Source organism: Siphateles boraxobius, unplaced genomic scaffold (genome assembly GCF_051911475.1).
Source record: "Siphateles boraxobius isolate OS27281-9 unplaced genomic scaffold, OSU_SipBor_1 39, whole genome shotgun sequence".
Lineage (NCBI taxonomy): Eukaryota > Metazoa > Chordata > Actinopteri > Cypriniformes > Leuciscidae > Siphateles > Siphateles boraxobius.
This window is the reverse complement of record NW_027509019.1, coordinates 460,173-475,978: the sequence shown is the minus strand read 5'-3', so window position 1 is coordinate 475,978 and position 15,806 is coordinate 460,173. Positions and strand designations below refer to the sequence as shown.

General features: G+C 42.2%; 5 non-coding genes across 5 annotated transcripts; 4 read left to right on the top strand and 1 right to left on the bottom strand.

The window, feature by feature from the left end:
• The first annotated feature begins 634 nt into the window (after positions 1–634).
• On the top strand, positions 635–706 carry trnag-ucc (transfer RNA glycine (anticodon UCC)). The gene has a single exon. It is a non-coding gene; the product is annotated as a tRNA-Gly (tRNA).
• Positions 707–1,697: 991 nt separating this feature from the next.
• Positions 1,698–1,769, top strand: trnag-ucc (transfer RNA glycine (anticodon UCC)). The gene has a single exon. It is a non-coding gene; the product is annotated as a tRNA-Gly (tRNA).
• Positions 1,770–5,255: 3,486 nt separating this feature from the next.
• On the bottom strand, positions 5,256–5,327 carry trnad-guc (transfer RNA aspartic acid (anticodon GUC)). Its single transcript has one exon. It is a non-coding gene; the product is annotated as a tRNA-Asp (tRNA).
• Positions 5,328–6,867: 1,540 nt separating this feature from the next.
• trnag-ucc (transfer RNA glycine (anticodon UCC)) lies at positions 6,868–6,939 on the top strand. Its single transcript has one exon. It is a non-coding gene; the product is annotated as a tRNA-Gly (tRNA).
• A 1,077-nt stretch (positions 6,940–8,016) lies between these two features.
• On the top strand, positions 8,017–8,088 carry trnag-ucc (transfer RNA glycine (anticodon UCC)). Its single transcript has one exon. It is a non-coding gene; the product is annotated as a tRNA-Gly (tRNA).
• Positions 8,089–15,806: the final 7,718 nt, after the last annotated feature.

The following is a 15,806-nucleotide window of genomic DNA, read 5'->3' as shown; positions in this document are numbered from 1 at the left end:
CACATTTGTAAATTAAAGACCTTGATTACGAGCATTCTTGCTATGGGTTCGATTCCTGGATCGATCCATTCTTGCTGTATGGGTTCGATTCCCGGCCAACGCATTCCATTTTTCTCAAGCTGTCTTTAAAACAGTCGTCAGGGCCCCTTGCCAACTTCCCTGTAACTTGTTTGCTGGAGCAAAACTTTTGTTAAGGTCTTTTGGCAGCAGTAAAGGACTGAATCTCCCCGTCGGGGAATCGAACCCCAGTCTCCGCATGACAGGCGGAGATACTTTCCACTATACTAACAAGGAGTTGCAGAGACAGGTAGTTGTATCCGATCAGCGCGGCTTGCAGGAACGGCGTCATGCGTCATTTTAGCTCAACGCTTCACAGAAGCCAGTGAATCCAAAAAATAATCTAATACCGTTTAAATATGAAGTGTCTGTATAAAACGTGTTACATTATTAAATTAGAGACCTTGTTTTTTAATATGGTGCCTGGTAGGTCAGGTCAATAAGTTCATGCAATTTTTTTAAGTGCCAGGTCCAAACAAAGAGAGTTTCAGTTCATCTGCACCTGCCAGCTGCTAAAGTATTGCAAAAATTATTGCTGACCGGAGAACAGGGCTTCCGGTCTACATCCAACAGTCTTGCGTTGGTGGTATAGTGGTGAGCATAGCTGCCTTCCAAGCAGTTGACCCGGGTTCGATTCCCGGCCAACGTATCACATTTGTAAATTAAAGACCTTGATTACGAGCATTCTTGCTATGGGTTCGATTCCTGGGTCTGTCCATTCTTGCTGTATGCGTTCGATTCCCGGCCAACGCATTGCATTTTTCTCAACCTGTCTTTAAAACAGTCGTCCGAGGCCCCTTGCCAACTTCTCCTGCAACTCGTTTGCTGGAGCAAAACTTTTGTTAAGGTCTTTTGGCAGCAGTACAGGACTGGATCTCCCCGTCGGGGAATCGAACCCCAGTCTCCGCGTGACAGGCGGAGATACTTTCCACTATACTAACAAAGAGTTGCAGAGACAGGTAGTTGTGTCCGATCAGCGCGGCTTCCAGGAACAGCGTCATGCGTCATTTTAGCTCAACGCTTCACAGAAGCCAGTGAATCCAAAAAATAATCTAATACCGTTTAAATATGAAGTGTCTGTATAAAAAGTGTTACATTATTAAATTAGAGACTCTTTTTTTTAATATGGTGCCTGGTAGGTCAGGTCAATAAGTTCATGCAATTTTTTTAAGTGCCAGGTCCAAACAAAGAGAGTTTCAGTTCATCTGCACCTGCCAGCTGCTAAAGTATTGCGAAAATTATTGCTGACCCCCAGTCTCCGTGTGACAGGCGGAGATACTTTCCACTATACTAACAAGGAGTTGCAGAGACAGGTAGTTGTATCCGATCAGCGCGGCTTGCAGGAACGGCGTCATGCGTCATTTTAGCTCAACGCTTCACAGAAGCCAGTGAATGCAAAAAATAATCTAATACCGTTTAAATATGAAGTGTCTGTATAAAACGTGTTACATTATTAAATTAGAGACCTTGTTTTTTAATATGGTGCCTGGTAGGTCAGGTCAATAAGTTCATGCAATTTTTTTAAGTGCCAGGTCCAAACAAAGAGAGTTTCAGTTCATCTGCACCTGCCAGCTGCTAAAGTATTGCGAAAATTATTGCTGACCGCAGAACAGGGCTTCCAGTCTGCAACCAACAGTCTTGCGTTGGTGGTATAGTGGTGAGCATAGCTGCCTTCCAAGCAGTTGACCCGGGTTCGATTCCCGGCCATCGCATCACATTTGTAAATTAAAGACCTTGATTACGAGCATTCTTGCTATGGGTTCGATTCCTGGGTCTGTCCATTCTTGCTGTATGCGTTCGATTCCCGGCCAACGCATTGCATTTTTCTCAAGCTGTCTTTAAAACAGTCGTCCGAGGCCCCTTGCCAACTTCTCCTGCAACTTGTTTGCTGGAGCAAAACATTTGTTAAGGTCTTTTGGCAGCAGTACAGGACTGGATCTCCCCGTCGGGGAATCGAACCCCAGTCTCCGCGTGACAGGCGGAGGTATTTTCCACTATACTAACAAAGAGTTGCAGAGACAGGTAGTTGTATCCGATCAGCGCGGCTTCCAGGAACAGCGTCATGCGTCATTTTAGCTCAACGCTTCACAGAAGCCAGTGAATCCAAAAAATAATCTAATACCGTTTAAATATGAAGTGTCTGTATAAAACGTGTTACATTATTAAATTAGAGACCCTTTTTTTTAATATGGTGCCTGGTAGGTCAGGTCAATAAGTTCATGCAATTTTTTTAAGTGCCAGGTCCAAACAAAGAGAGTTTCAATTCATCTGCACCTGCCAGCTGCTAATATATTGCGAACATTCTTGCTGACCGCACAAGAGGGCTTCCAGTCTACATCCAACAGTCTTGTGTTGGTGGTATAGTGGTGAGCATAGCTGCCTTAAAAGCAGTTGACCCGGATTCGATTCCTGGACAACGCATCACATTTGTAAATTAAAGACCTTGATTACGAGCATTCTTGCTATGGGTTTGATTCGTGGTTCTGTCCATTCTTGCTGTATGCGTTCGATTCCCGGCCAACGCATTGCATTTTTCTCAAGCTGTCTTTAAAACAGTCGTCGGTGGCCCCTTGCCAACTTCTCCTGTAACTTGTTTGCTGGAGCAAAACATTTGTTAAGGTCTTTTGGCAGCAGTAAAGGACTGGATCTCCCCGTCGGGGAATCGAACCCCGGTCTTGCGCGTGACAGGCAGAGATACTTTCCACTATACTAACGAGGAGTTGCAGAGACAGGTAGTTGTATCCGATCAGCGCGGCTGATCGGATACAAATACCATATTAGTTGTATCCGATGATCGACACCATATTTTTAATATGGTGTTGTAGGATTACAAATTTTATTTAAATGTTTAATTTAGATTTCCAATAAAATAGTATTTTATATTGAGAAAGTTTATAAATGATGAGACCAGGAAATCTCTGCAAACGGTAGGGGTTCCCAGCAGGATATTCCTGACTGTCCCATCTCAGTGCGAGAAGGCTAGGCTTTTCCTGTTCTCATTGTTTTACCGGGTGAAGAGGCATGCTGAGCAAGTTTGAACACCTGCCATTTTATTACTGAGACCATTTGTCTTGGAGTTCTTATCTCAGTGCGAGAAGTCCTGCACCGTTCTGTTCTCATGTTTCAGCTCATTTACATGCTTTGTTCCTCACAATGTAATCCCTCCCCCTTGAAATGTATATAAACTACAATGTAAAGTTCCCTTAGTTAGACGATGTTGGAATGACTGCAGCTACCGACAAGCAATAAAAAACTTCTGCTTGGAAAACTTCCACCGTCTCCTGGTCTGAGCTTCTAACTTTTCTACAAAGAAAAAGATCACTACATTGCCTGGTAGGTCAGGTCAATAAGTTCATGCAATTTTTTTAAGTGCCAGGTCCAAACAAAGAGAGTTTCAGTTAATCTGCACCTGCCAGCTGCTAATGTATTGCGAAAATTCTTGCTGACCACACAATACGGCTTCCAGCCTACATTCATCAGTCTTGCCTTGGTGGTATAGTGGTGAGCATCGCTGCCTTCCAAGCAGTTGATCTGGGTTTGATTCCCGGCCAACGCATCACTTTTGTAAATTAAAGACCTTGATTACGAGCATTCTTGCTATGGGTTCGATTCCTGGGTCTGTCCATTCTTGCTGTATGGGTTCGATCCCCGGCCAATGCATTGCATTTTTCTCAAGCTGTCTTTAAAACAGTCGTCCGGGGCCCCTTGCCAACTTCTCCTGTAACTTGTTTGCTGGAGCAAAACTTTTGTTAAGGTCTTTTGGCAGCAGTAAATGACTGTATCTCCCCGTCGGGGAATCGAACCACGGTCTTCCGCGTGACAGGCGGAGATACTTTCCACTATACTAACGAGGAGTTGCAGAGACAGGTAGTTGTCCCCGATCAGCGCGACTTCCACGAACGGCGTCATGCGTCATTTTAGCTCAACGCTTCACAGAAGCCAGTGAATCCAAAAAAAAATCTAATACCTTTTAAATATGAAGTGTCTGTATAAAAGGTGTTACATTATTAAATTAGAGACCTTGTTTTTTAATATGGTGCCTGGTAGGTCAGGTCAATAAGTTCATGCATTTTTTTTAAGTGCCAGGTCCAAACAAAGAGAGTTTCAGTTCATCTGCACCTGCCAGCTGCTAATGTATTGCGAAAATTCTTGCTGACCGCGCAAGAGGGCTTCCAGCCTACATCCGACAGTCTTGCGTTGGTGGTATTGTGGTGAGCATAGCTGCCTTCCAAGCAGGTGACCGGGTTCGATTCCCGGCCAACGCATCACATTTGTAAATTAAAGACCTTGATTACGAGCATTCTTGCTATGGGTTCGATTCCTGGGTCTGTCCATTCTTGCTGTATGGGTTCGTTTCCCGGCCAACGCATTGCATTTTTCTCAAGCTGTCTTTAAAACAGTCGTCCGGGCCCCTTGCCAACTTCCCTGTAACTTGTTTGCTGGAGCAAAACTTTTGTTAAGGTCTTTTGGCAGCAGTAAAGGACTGAATCTCCCCGTCGGGGAATCGAACCCCAGTCTCCGCGTGACAGGCGGAGATACTTTCCACTATACTAACAAGGAGTTGCAGAGACAGGTAGTTGTATCCGATCAGCGCGGCTTGCAGGAACGGCGTCATGCGTCATTTTAGCTCAACGCTTCACAGAAGCCAGTGAATGCAAAAAATAATCTAATACCGTTTAAATATGAAGTGTCTGTATAAAACGTGTTACATTATTAAATTAGAGACCTTGTTTTTTAATATGGTGCCTGGTAGGTCAGGTCAATAAGTTCATGCAATTTTTTTAAGTGCCAGGTCCAAACAAAGAGAGTTTCAGTTCATCTGCACCTGCCAGCTGCTAAAGTATTGCGAAAATTATTGCTGACCGCAGAACAGGGCTTCCGGTCTACATCCAACAGTCTTGCGTTGGTGGTATAGTTGTGAGCATAGCTGCCTTCCAAGCAGTTGACCCGGGTTCGATTCCTGGCCAACGCATCACATTTGTAAATTAAAGACCTTGATTACGAGCATTCTTGCTATGGGTTCGATTCCTGGGGCAGTCCATTCTTGCTGTATGCGATCGATTCCCGGCCAACGCATTGCATTTTTCTCAAGCTGTCTTTAATACAGTCGTCCGAGGCCCCTTGCCAACTTCTCCTGTAACTTGTTTGCTGGAGCAAAACATTTGTTAAGGTCTTTTGGCAGCAGTAAAGGACTGGATCTCCCCGTCGGGGAATCGAACCCCGGTCTTCCGCATGACAGGCGGAGATACATTCCACTATACTAACGAGGAGTTGCAGAGACAGGTAGTTGTATCCGATCAGCGCGGCTTACAGGAACGGCATCATGCGTAATTTTAGCTCAACGCTTCACAGAAGGCAGTGAATCCAAAAAATAATCTAATACCGTTTAAATATGAAGTGTCTGTATAAAACGTGTTACATTATTAAATAGAGACCTTGTTTTTTAATATGGTGTTGTAGGATTACAAATTTTATTTAAATGTTTAATTTAGATTTCCAATACAATAGTATTTTATATTGAGAAAGTTTATAAATGATGAGACCAGGAAATCCCTGCAAACGGTAGGGGTTCCCAGCAGGATATTCCTGACTGTCCCATCTCAGTACGAGAAGGCTAGGCTTTTCCTGTTCTCATTGTTTTACCGGGTGAAGAGGCATGCTGAGCAAGTTTGAACACCTGCCATTTTATTACTGAGACCATTTGTCTTGGAGTTCTTATCTCAGTGCGAGAAGTCCTGCACCGTTCTGTTCTCATGTTTCAGCTCATTTACATGCTTTGTTCCTCACAATGTAATCCCTCCCCCTTGAAATGTATATAAACTACAATGTAAAGTTCCCTTAGTTAGACGATGTTGGAATGACTGCAGCTACCGACAAGCAATAAAGAACTTCTGCTTGGAAAACTTCCACCGTCTCCTGGTCTGAGCTTCTAACTTTTCTACAAAGAAAAAGATCACTACATTGCCTGGTAGGTCAGGTCAATAAGTTCATGCAATTTTTTTAAGTGCCAGGTCCAAACAAAGAGAGTTTCAGTTAATCTGCACCTGCCAGCTGCTAATGTATTGCGAAAATTCTTGCTGACCGCACAATACGGCTTCCAGCCTACATCCATCAGTCTTGCGTTGGTAGTATAGTGGTGAGCATAGCTGCCTTCCAAGCAGTTGACCTGTGTTTGATTCCCGGCCAACGCATCACTTTTGTAAATTAAAGACCTTGATTACGAGCATTCTTGCTATGGGTTCGATTCCTGGGTCTGTCCATTCTTGCTGTATGGGTTCGATCCCCGGCCAATGCATTGCATTTTTCTCAAGCTGTCTTTAAAACAGTCGTCCGGGCCCCTTGCCAACTTCTCCCGTAACTTGTTTGCTGGAGCAAAACTTTTGTTAAGGTCATTTTGCAGCAGTAAAGGACTGGATTTCCCCGTCCTCCCGCTTGACAGGCGGAGATACTTTCCACTATACTAACAAGGAGTTGCAGAGACAGGTAGTTGTATCCGATCAGCGCGGCTTCCAGGAACAGCGTCCTGCGTCATTTTAGCTCAACGCTTCACAGAAGCCAGTGAATCCAAAAAATAATCTAATTCCGTTTAAATATGAAGTTTCTGTATTAAACTTGTTACATTATTAAATTAGAGACCTTGTTTTTTAATATGGTGCCTGGTAGGTCAGGTCTATAAGTTCATGCAATTTTTTTAAGTGCCAGGTCCAAACAAAGAGAGTTTCAGTTCATCTGCACCTGCCAGCTGCTAATGTATTGCGAAAATTCTTCCTGACCGCACAACTGGGCTTCCAGCCTACATCCAACAGTCTTGCGTTGGTGGTATAGTGGTGAGCATAGCTGCCTTCCAAGCAGTTGACCAGGGTTCGATTCCCGGCCAACGCATCACATTTGTAAATTAAAGACCTTGATAACGAGCATTCTTGCTATGGGTTCGATTCCTGGGTCTGTCCATTCTTGCTCTATGGGTTCGATTCCCGGCCAACGCATTGCATTTTTCTCAAGCTGTCTTTAAAACAGTCGTCCGGGGCCCCTTGCCAACTTCTCCTGTAACTTGTTTGCTGGAGCAAAACTTTTGTTAAGGTCTTTTGGCAGCAGTAAAGGACTGGATCTTCCCGTCGGGGAATCAAATCCCGGTCTTCCGTGTAACAGGCGGAGATACTTTCCACTATACTAACGAGGAGTTGCAAAGACAGGCAGTCGCCCCCGATCAGCGCGACTACAGCTCGCTGCAAACAGCCTTCCCACTTCCAGGAACGGTGTCATATTAGCTTAACGCTTCACAGAAGCCAGTGAATCCACAAAAAGAATCTAATACCATTTAAATATGAAGTGTCTGTATAAAACGTGTCACATTTTTAAATTAAAGACCTTGATTACGAGCATTATTGCTGTATGGGTTCGATTCCTGGGTCTGTCCATTCTTGCTGTATGGGTTCGATTCCCAGCCAACGCATTGCATTTTTCTCAAGCTGTCTTTAAAACAGTCGTCCGGGGCCCCTTGCCAACTTCTCCTGTAACTTGTTTGCTGGAGCAAAACTTTTGTTAAGATCATTTTGCAGCAGTAAAGGACTGGATCTTCCCCGTCCTCCCGCTTGACAGGCGGAGATACTTTCCACTATACTAACAAGGAGTTTCAGAGACAGGTAGTTGTATCCGATCAGCGCGGCTTCCAGGAACAGCGTCATGCGTCATTTTAGCTCAACGCTTCACAGAAGCCAGTGAATCCAAAAAATTATCTAATTCCATTTAAATATGAAGTTTCTGTATAAAACGTGTTACATTATTAAATTAGAGACCTTGTTTTTTAATATGGTGCCTGGTAGGTCAGGTCAATAAGTTCATGCAATTTTTTTAAGTGCCAGGTCCAAACAAAGAGAGTTTCAGTTCATCTGCACCTGCCAGCTGCTAAAATTCTTGCTGACCGCACAAAAGGGCTTCCAGTCTACATTCAACAGGCTTGCGTTGGTGGTATAGTGGTGAGCATAGCTGCCTTCCAAGCAGTTGACCCGGGTTCGATTCCCGGCCAATGCATTGTATTTTTCTCAAGCTGTCTTTAAAACAGTTGTCCGGGGCCCCTTGCGAACTTCTCCTGTAACTTGTTTGCTGGAGCAAAACTTTTGTTAAGGTCTTTTGGCAGCAGTAAAGGACTGGATCTCCCCGTCGGGGAATCGAACCCCAGTCTCCGCGTGACAGGCGGAGATACTTTCCACTTTCCACAAGGAGTTGCAGAGAGAGGTTGTTGTATCCGATCAGCGCGGCTTCCAGGAACGGCGTCATGCGTCATTTTAGCTCAACGCTTCACAGAAGCCAGTGAATGCAAAAAATAATCTAATACCGTTTAAATATGAAGTGTCTGTATAAAACGTGTTACATTATTAAATTAGAGACCTTGTTTTTTAATATGGTGCCTGGTAGGTCAAGTCAATAAGTTCATGCAATTTTTTTAAGTGCCAGGTCCAAACAAAGAGAGTTTCAGTCCATCTGCACCTGCCAGCTGCTAATGTATTGCGAAAATTCTTGCTGACCGCAGAACAGGGCTTCCAGTCTACATCCAACAGTCTTCAATAGTGGTGAGCATAGCTGCCTTCCACGCGGGGGCCAGTCGCATGTAGGTTTAGAGCGTTGCTAGCCAATAAGAACGCAGGAAATCCCAGGGAGGGCCAGTCGCATGTAGGTGTAGAGCGTTGCTAGCCAATAAGAACGCAGGAAATTCCAGGGAGGCGGGCCTGAAAAAATACACATTACAGGTTCGAGTCTCGTCTCGACCACAACTACCATAAAGTGTATCTAGATTAAAAAATGATTAGAAACTCATGTTAAGTACGATTTACATATAATAAACTAACTTTGTGCACAAAAATAGAATAAAACGTGTAAGATTTGTTGTTGTGTAGAATGTACAAAATGTGCAACTACCTTAATAAACATTTATATTATAATAGGGTTTAGTTTTCTTTAATATAGAAAATATTTGAATGTGAATAATTGTAAAGAACATTTTGATAATGTTTTAGACCTTTACATTTTACATTGAGATATTTACATTATATTTGTTTAACTATGTACAGAAATCCAATATATATATGAAATATAACCAGTAAACACCAAATAGTAAGTTTCTCGTTTTATTTATAGTACAGAAATATACATATTATTATGTAAAACTGAAAAGGTAATGTATTAAATACTTATAGATTAAACAACAATAACATTAATAATAATAATAATAAAATATAAAGCTGTGGAGAACATAGGAAAAAAACAAGATTTTTTTAAATCAAATAATTATGTAGTGTTTAATGACAACAGTTATTAACATTTAGTGTTTACACATCTGAGCAAGATAAAATAATGCAAGTCAATAAAATTTACTTTAAAAACACTAAAGTACAATGCAAACAAGGACACAATTGTTTGATTTTAATGAACAATGGAAATAAATGTAACAATTTAAAATGATAGATTATAGATTAAACAACAGCAATAATAATATCTAAAGTTGAGGAGAACAGGAAAAAACAAGAAAAAAAGTATTTTAAACTAAACAATTATGTACAGAGTATAATAGTACCAGTGCTTAACATTTAGTGTTTTTCAAATCTGAGCAAGATAAAATAATGCAAGTCAATAAATGAACTTAAAAAAACACTAAAATACAATAAAATACAATACTTTTGGTATTTTAATGAACAAATGGAAATAAATTAAATATTTAAAAAAATAATATATATATATATATATATATATATATATATATATATATATATATATATATATATATATATATATATATATATATACATTAAAAGTGCAATAATATGTATATACATATATGCATAAGATTGTGCAAGGAATGTCTTTGAGCTATAAACAGTATTTGAGGTCTGGGCATGTCATTTGTCAGTGAAGTCATTTTTTCTTTTCCTCAATCCACCTCTGCTTCTCAGCCTCATAGAATGGAGACTGCTGAAAGTCTTTCCATGAAATTTCATTCCCTTAGCCTGATAAAGGGAAAACACTTTAGCAGGACAGTAAATGTATTTGCCTGCCACTCCAGGGAAACCAGTGTGAATATGAGGACTGTTGGGTCCTTGTTTCAGTGGTAGGTGGCAGAATCTGCACAGACGACCAGTAGGATGCTCCATTACTGACTTTCTCTTGCTTCTCTCCTCAATCACCCTCCTATTTTCTGCCCCTCTCTGCTTCGAGGACTCCAGTTCTCGCTGAAAAAAAGGAGTCTCTGCAAAGTCTTCAAAGGGCATTCTGAAGTTGGTCAGGCCCTCTGCGGAATATGTGTCAAAAACTTTCTTGGAGCAGTAGAAGTATTTAACATCACCACCTTGATAAAAGAAATGTATTGAGGTGCCATCACCCATGTATCGAGAATTAGGCTGACCACAGGCTAAACAGGATCTAGTGTGCTTTTTTTGCAGCATATGCTGTTGTTGTTGCTGCTGAACTGCCTGCTGCTTCTCTATGATGTCCTTCACCATCTTCTCAAGCGCTGCCTGGTCCAGAAAGACAGTCTCAGGAACACTCTTTGCGGGAGGATTGACTGGGGCAGGTGGCAGTACTGTCACTGGGACACTGATGGTTTCACTGCCTGAGTGAAGAAGCTGCCATAACTGCTGTGTCTCCAGGAGCTTTTCTGGGCTGGTGTTGAGTGAAGCATTAGTGTTCTTTTTTTTAGCAAGGTTTTTTATGTACCTGCTCATGTGCTGCTTTGTGGTTGAGTGCAAAAGGCTGCTTGGGTCAGTGCAGGCACTCTGTACCATAGCAGCATATTCACCATCCACCTTTGTCAGGAGGTCCTTGCTCCCATGGTGCTTGGCCAGCAAACCATCAATGGCATTTCTCATTGGATCTGTCCATCTGTTATGGTCCAACACAAAGACTCGACCGCCTGTCTTAATGGGTCCAGTCCGAGCAGCACAGGGAGAAGCAGCTAAAGGCAGTGGTGGTGTGCTTGGCAGTTCTAAAAGAGATTCACAAAATTATTAAACGAAGTATTTGTTTTGTGTGCATAGATTAGGCAAACAGATTACACACATTGGTGCCTGTATGAATAATATAATTACCTGCATCTAAAAGAAACTCCTCAGATGTTTGTTCCTTCACTGTCACAGCACTCGGAGTAGAAAAACATTGAAAATGAGAGTCTGGGGGGTGGCCTCTGGTTCAGGAGCAAGAGGGGTCTCAGCAGAAGAGGAATCCTCTAAGCATTTCTGAAATTCAGCAAAATTAGTGTTATATGCGAGCGAGAATTATTAACTATTTGTTTTATAATAAAAAGTTTGTTATCAAAGAACTTTAAAGGCTTACCTGAGTTGGAAATGAGAACTCAGTGCCAGATGAAGACTCTTCTTGCATCCCTAGGTCTGTCTTCCTGCTTTTGTGTTTGTCAAAGTCAAGAGGCACAGGTCGACAGCCTGGCTCCACATATTGTAGGCCAAACCTCTCTCTTGTGTCCCAGCTGGAGATGTGGAAGGCTGGATATTTGGGTTACCCAGTCTCTCTTATAGATGCCCTGTTTAACTCCATCATCAAAACAGGGTCAAACACTCCAGGTAAGACAAGCCCAGGCTGCTTCAGGTCCACCAGCCGCTGATAATTCCAGCGTGCGACACCAGTCATACCCTGCGCCTGGAACAGCTCAGGAGAGACGCGATTACCCGTTACTCACTGAGCCTGGTGGAAATGAAACCCCTCTTGCTGTGAAGTGCCTCTGACAGGGATCCCGATGGGCACAGCAGCTCCTTCACCCTTGACATGATTCAGTTGTACCGAAATTTTAGCATCGAGGGTTTAAAAAGGAAGATGTTGTTGGGATCCTTTGCAAGATGGAAATGGTGAAGTACTTCTTCCACTCTTTGGACCAGCTCTCTAGGATGTGGCACTTTTGTCCTGCAGTGCGCTCTGATGTGCTGCTTTGTGGGATTAGCAGGCTCAATTCCACAGAACTTGTATGCGTTCCTCAGTTTCTCCAGGTCACTCTGATCTACTACGGGCAGAAGAGAGGAACTGGCAGAACGAGCTATACAGAGGATGGTGCTCCGAAACACATTCCCTGGTGAATCGCCGCATACAGTGAAACAAGTCTAGTTTAACCACCATGTCCTCATTGTACTTCTGGCAAGCGGCATTTACATTCTTGAGGTTTTCTGATGTAACCTCTGCCACAGTAGCTTCAGTGGTCCTCCAAGCTTCCCACTGCTGGTGCTCATACGGTCCTGGGTCCATCACTCTGAAAGCAGCACAGCAGTCCCTAAGTACATGAAAGGGAAATACATTTTCATTTTAATGTATTCATTACCTTTGCTTACACATCTTGATGTGATGTGTGATGAGATGTGATTATTCTTACCTGTCCACCCACTGGTACTTGGCCTTGGGTATGCTAGCAGCACTGTAGCGATTGGCCATCCCACAGTACATTGAACTCAAGGATTGCTCACTCTCAGACTGCAGCATCACCCAGGACAGGATCATCCAGTTCTCGTTCATCACAGCGTAGGATGACATTGTGCCAGATGAGAGGGTCACTTTTCTAGCAACTTTGCGTGTGTGATCTGATCTGAACACCTGTCCAAAAGTTCCTTGAAGGAGCTGAGTGAGAGCTGCCTCTTGCCGGTGATATTCCTGAAGCAGGCACTCCACCAGATAATGTGCAGACACAGACACCCCATGCCACCCATCAGTATCTTCGTAACCCCCAAACGAAGCAGGTGTGTCATCCTTCCTCAATGCTCCTGTGATGGTTTTCTGGCCATACAGCCCTGCTTCAGCATCCCTGACGTTCTGCACAATGAGAAGGTATGCAAGGTGGGCTCTTTCAAACTTAAGGTGAAGCACCTCAGACAGCTGGTTGGCCTTGTCATAAGGGGATTTTCCAGAGCGCCTCAGTTCATCCATCACAGTTTTACAGATTGCCTTCTTATGAGTGAGGAAGGTTGGCAAGATGTTTCTGAATTGCTGTGGTAGCATGTCCACCCACTGAGGTTTATCAGCGAACCAGTATTTTTTACATGCCTTACAGCACAGACGTGAAGCAAGGATGTAATATTGCCCACTAGTGCCAAGGATCACTCGGGGTCTTCCCACACCTGAGGACACAACATGAGGATTTGGACAGCTGTAGAGTCAGGGCAGGATGTAGTTGTTTCTAAGCCTTTCATTTATACTGTGCTCAGGTTTCCAAATGAAAAAGGGATGGAGCTGGAAGTACTTTGGTGACGGAAGGCCCATGTTTGTCTCTATAAGCTCAGGCTGAGGTGGATAGCGCAACAAGGAGACCATATTCATTAGGTGTCTTACTGGGTGTGATCCTGGCCAGAGCCCCATGGACTCCATCTCTGTTTTCATCCAAATTCTTTGATGAAGAGAGCAGTTCCAGTGGCTAATATCTTGCAAGTAGCTAGTAACAGGTGCTTCCGTCTGTGCAGACGTCATTGATGCAGGAGCTGTAGGTGCTGATTGTGCTGCAGGAGGTGGTACAGAGCCATCAGTCTGTGAAGAAGGTCTACACACAGGAGCTGGTGGATTGGGAGAACTAGAGACTGCATGTGATGGTGGTGAAGGCTGTGGCAGAACTGCACGGAACACAAAGCAAAGGAAATAAATGCATATATATATATATATATATATATATATATATATATATATATATATGCGTGTATAACACATTTAATGCTCGTGTGTTTAACTGTCTTTACTTTTTTGTTCAAGTAGCTGGGAACAGGGGTTTCAGTCAGTGCAGACGGCATTGGTGCAGGTGTAGGTGCTGATTGTGCTGCTTGAGGTGGTATAAAGCCTTCACCCTGTGAAGAAGGCCTACACACAGGAGCTGATGTTGATGGAGGCTGCGGCAGAGCTGCAAGGAAAAGCACAGGGAGGAAATTAAAAACATATTAAAACACTGAATGTACATGATATGTATTTGATTGTCTTGACTACATTAAATGACTAATCATTATTTATTATTTTATTCTATGTATTTTGTTATTTATTCTAGTAATGCACATTCTGATAATGTTCAAATGTCTGTAAGTAAACAGTCCACTTTTTCACAACAAATAAAAACAGTTTAAATAGCATGCATACAATTCATGAAGTGCACTCACCCTCACCACTGGTATATTCAAACCTTAACAGTAGTTAGAACAAAAGAACATGTTTTTTCGAACAGGCAAGAACAGTGCCAAAACAACAAATAAGATAATTAAAAAACAGAAATGTAAGATAAGTCTGTATGTAACCGAATAAGCCTCCAAAACTGTTGTGTAAAGTAACCTGTTGTAGATAAGACTGTGGATCCTGTGGCTGCAGATGATCCTAAAAATAAGCATTATAATTTGAATGGTTTCTCTCCAGTATGTACAATTTTATACCAATTTTATAAGAATTTGACATGGGTATATATAACACACATGACACGATACTTGATTTACTTACTCAGCTGTGTGAGATATTTTGTTGGAGAAATACTAAGCATCATCCTCTCCAGTTCTTCATCCTCCTCCATTACTATAAAATATGACAAATGCATCAGTAGCTAGGCAGGCTTTAAGAATCAATATAAGCAAACTTGCATGAATTTTATTAACTCACCAGGCTGATCAGAGTCAGTAATGGAAGGAACAGGTGGTCTTGCAGCGGAAGCTGATGGTGAGGGCATCGGAGGAGTGTTTTTGGTCATCTGTTTTTGCTGCTGTTTTCAAAGATACTGCTGCAAATTGTACATTTTGCTGCCTGGCACACAGTTCTGCCTCATTATAAAGAAAGCATATCCGTCTGCCCTGGTATCCCAAATCTTCCTCCAAGTGTCTTGTGCTCTGGATCCAAATCCAACAGTATTGTCATCCTCTGTCAAAAAAGGCACTGCGTCTGGCCTTTGAGACAGATACTGTTTAAGATCTTCAATTTCCTTGAAGCTTCTTGAATACTCAAGAAAGGAAATGAGGCTATCCTTGCATGGACCCTCTGGGTTGAACTGCCCAGCCTGTTCTTCTTCCTCAACCTTATCGGACAGGTACAAAGCATAGCTGCCATCATTCTCTAATAACCACTTGAAAGACTTGCCCTTGTACTTGCCGAACTGAAGAATGCATTCTCCCAACACCTCTTGCTTGTCAGAGACATCCCCTCCTCTATGTAACACAACAGAACGGGCGTTCAACTTGACCAGATTTTCTCTTTGAGGTGTTGACTTGTCCTGCAGTGAAGGGTTGTCTTTAATTCTTTTTGCCTCTTCTGATGGGTCCCGGCGTTAATGGCCTGATGGGCCTTTCCTGAAAGACACTTTGACTTTCCCTGGGAAGAACACTGTTTTCTTCATGATGCTGTTCTGAAATCAGAATGTATTCATTAGCGTCTCAGCATAAGCATTTAAATACTTACAGTAACAAAATGAAATAAGACAGTTAATACTAAAGCATCAGTGATATATATAAAAGAGTTATTTTACAATGCTATAATATTCTATAATATTACTGTTTCTTAACTGAATAAATGCAGCCTTAGAGCACGTACTGTTTATTAAATTTGCATTATTTAATATTCATTATTTAAATTGCTTTAAAAATTTATATATGTATATATAAAAAGTTAACAAGTTAACTAATTAAAAATGTTAAATTATACCATTAAATTGTACACATATATATATTTGTTTGTAATTTAAATGTAATATATGTGTGTGTCTGATATTAATTACATTATAGGAGGACCAAACCCGCAGAAATTAAATTAAT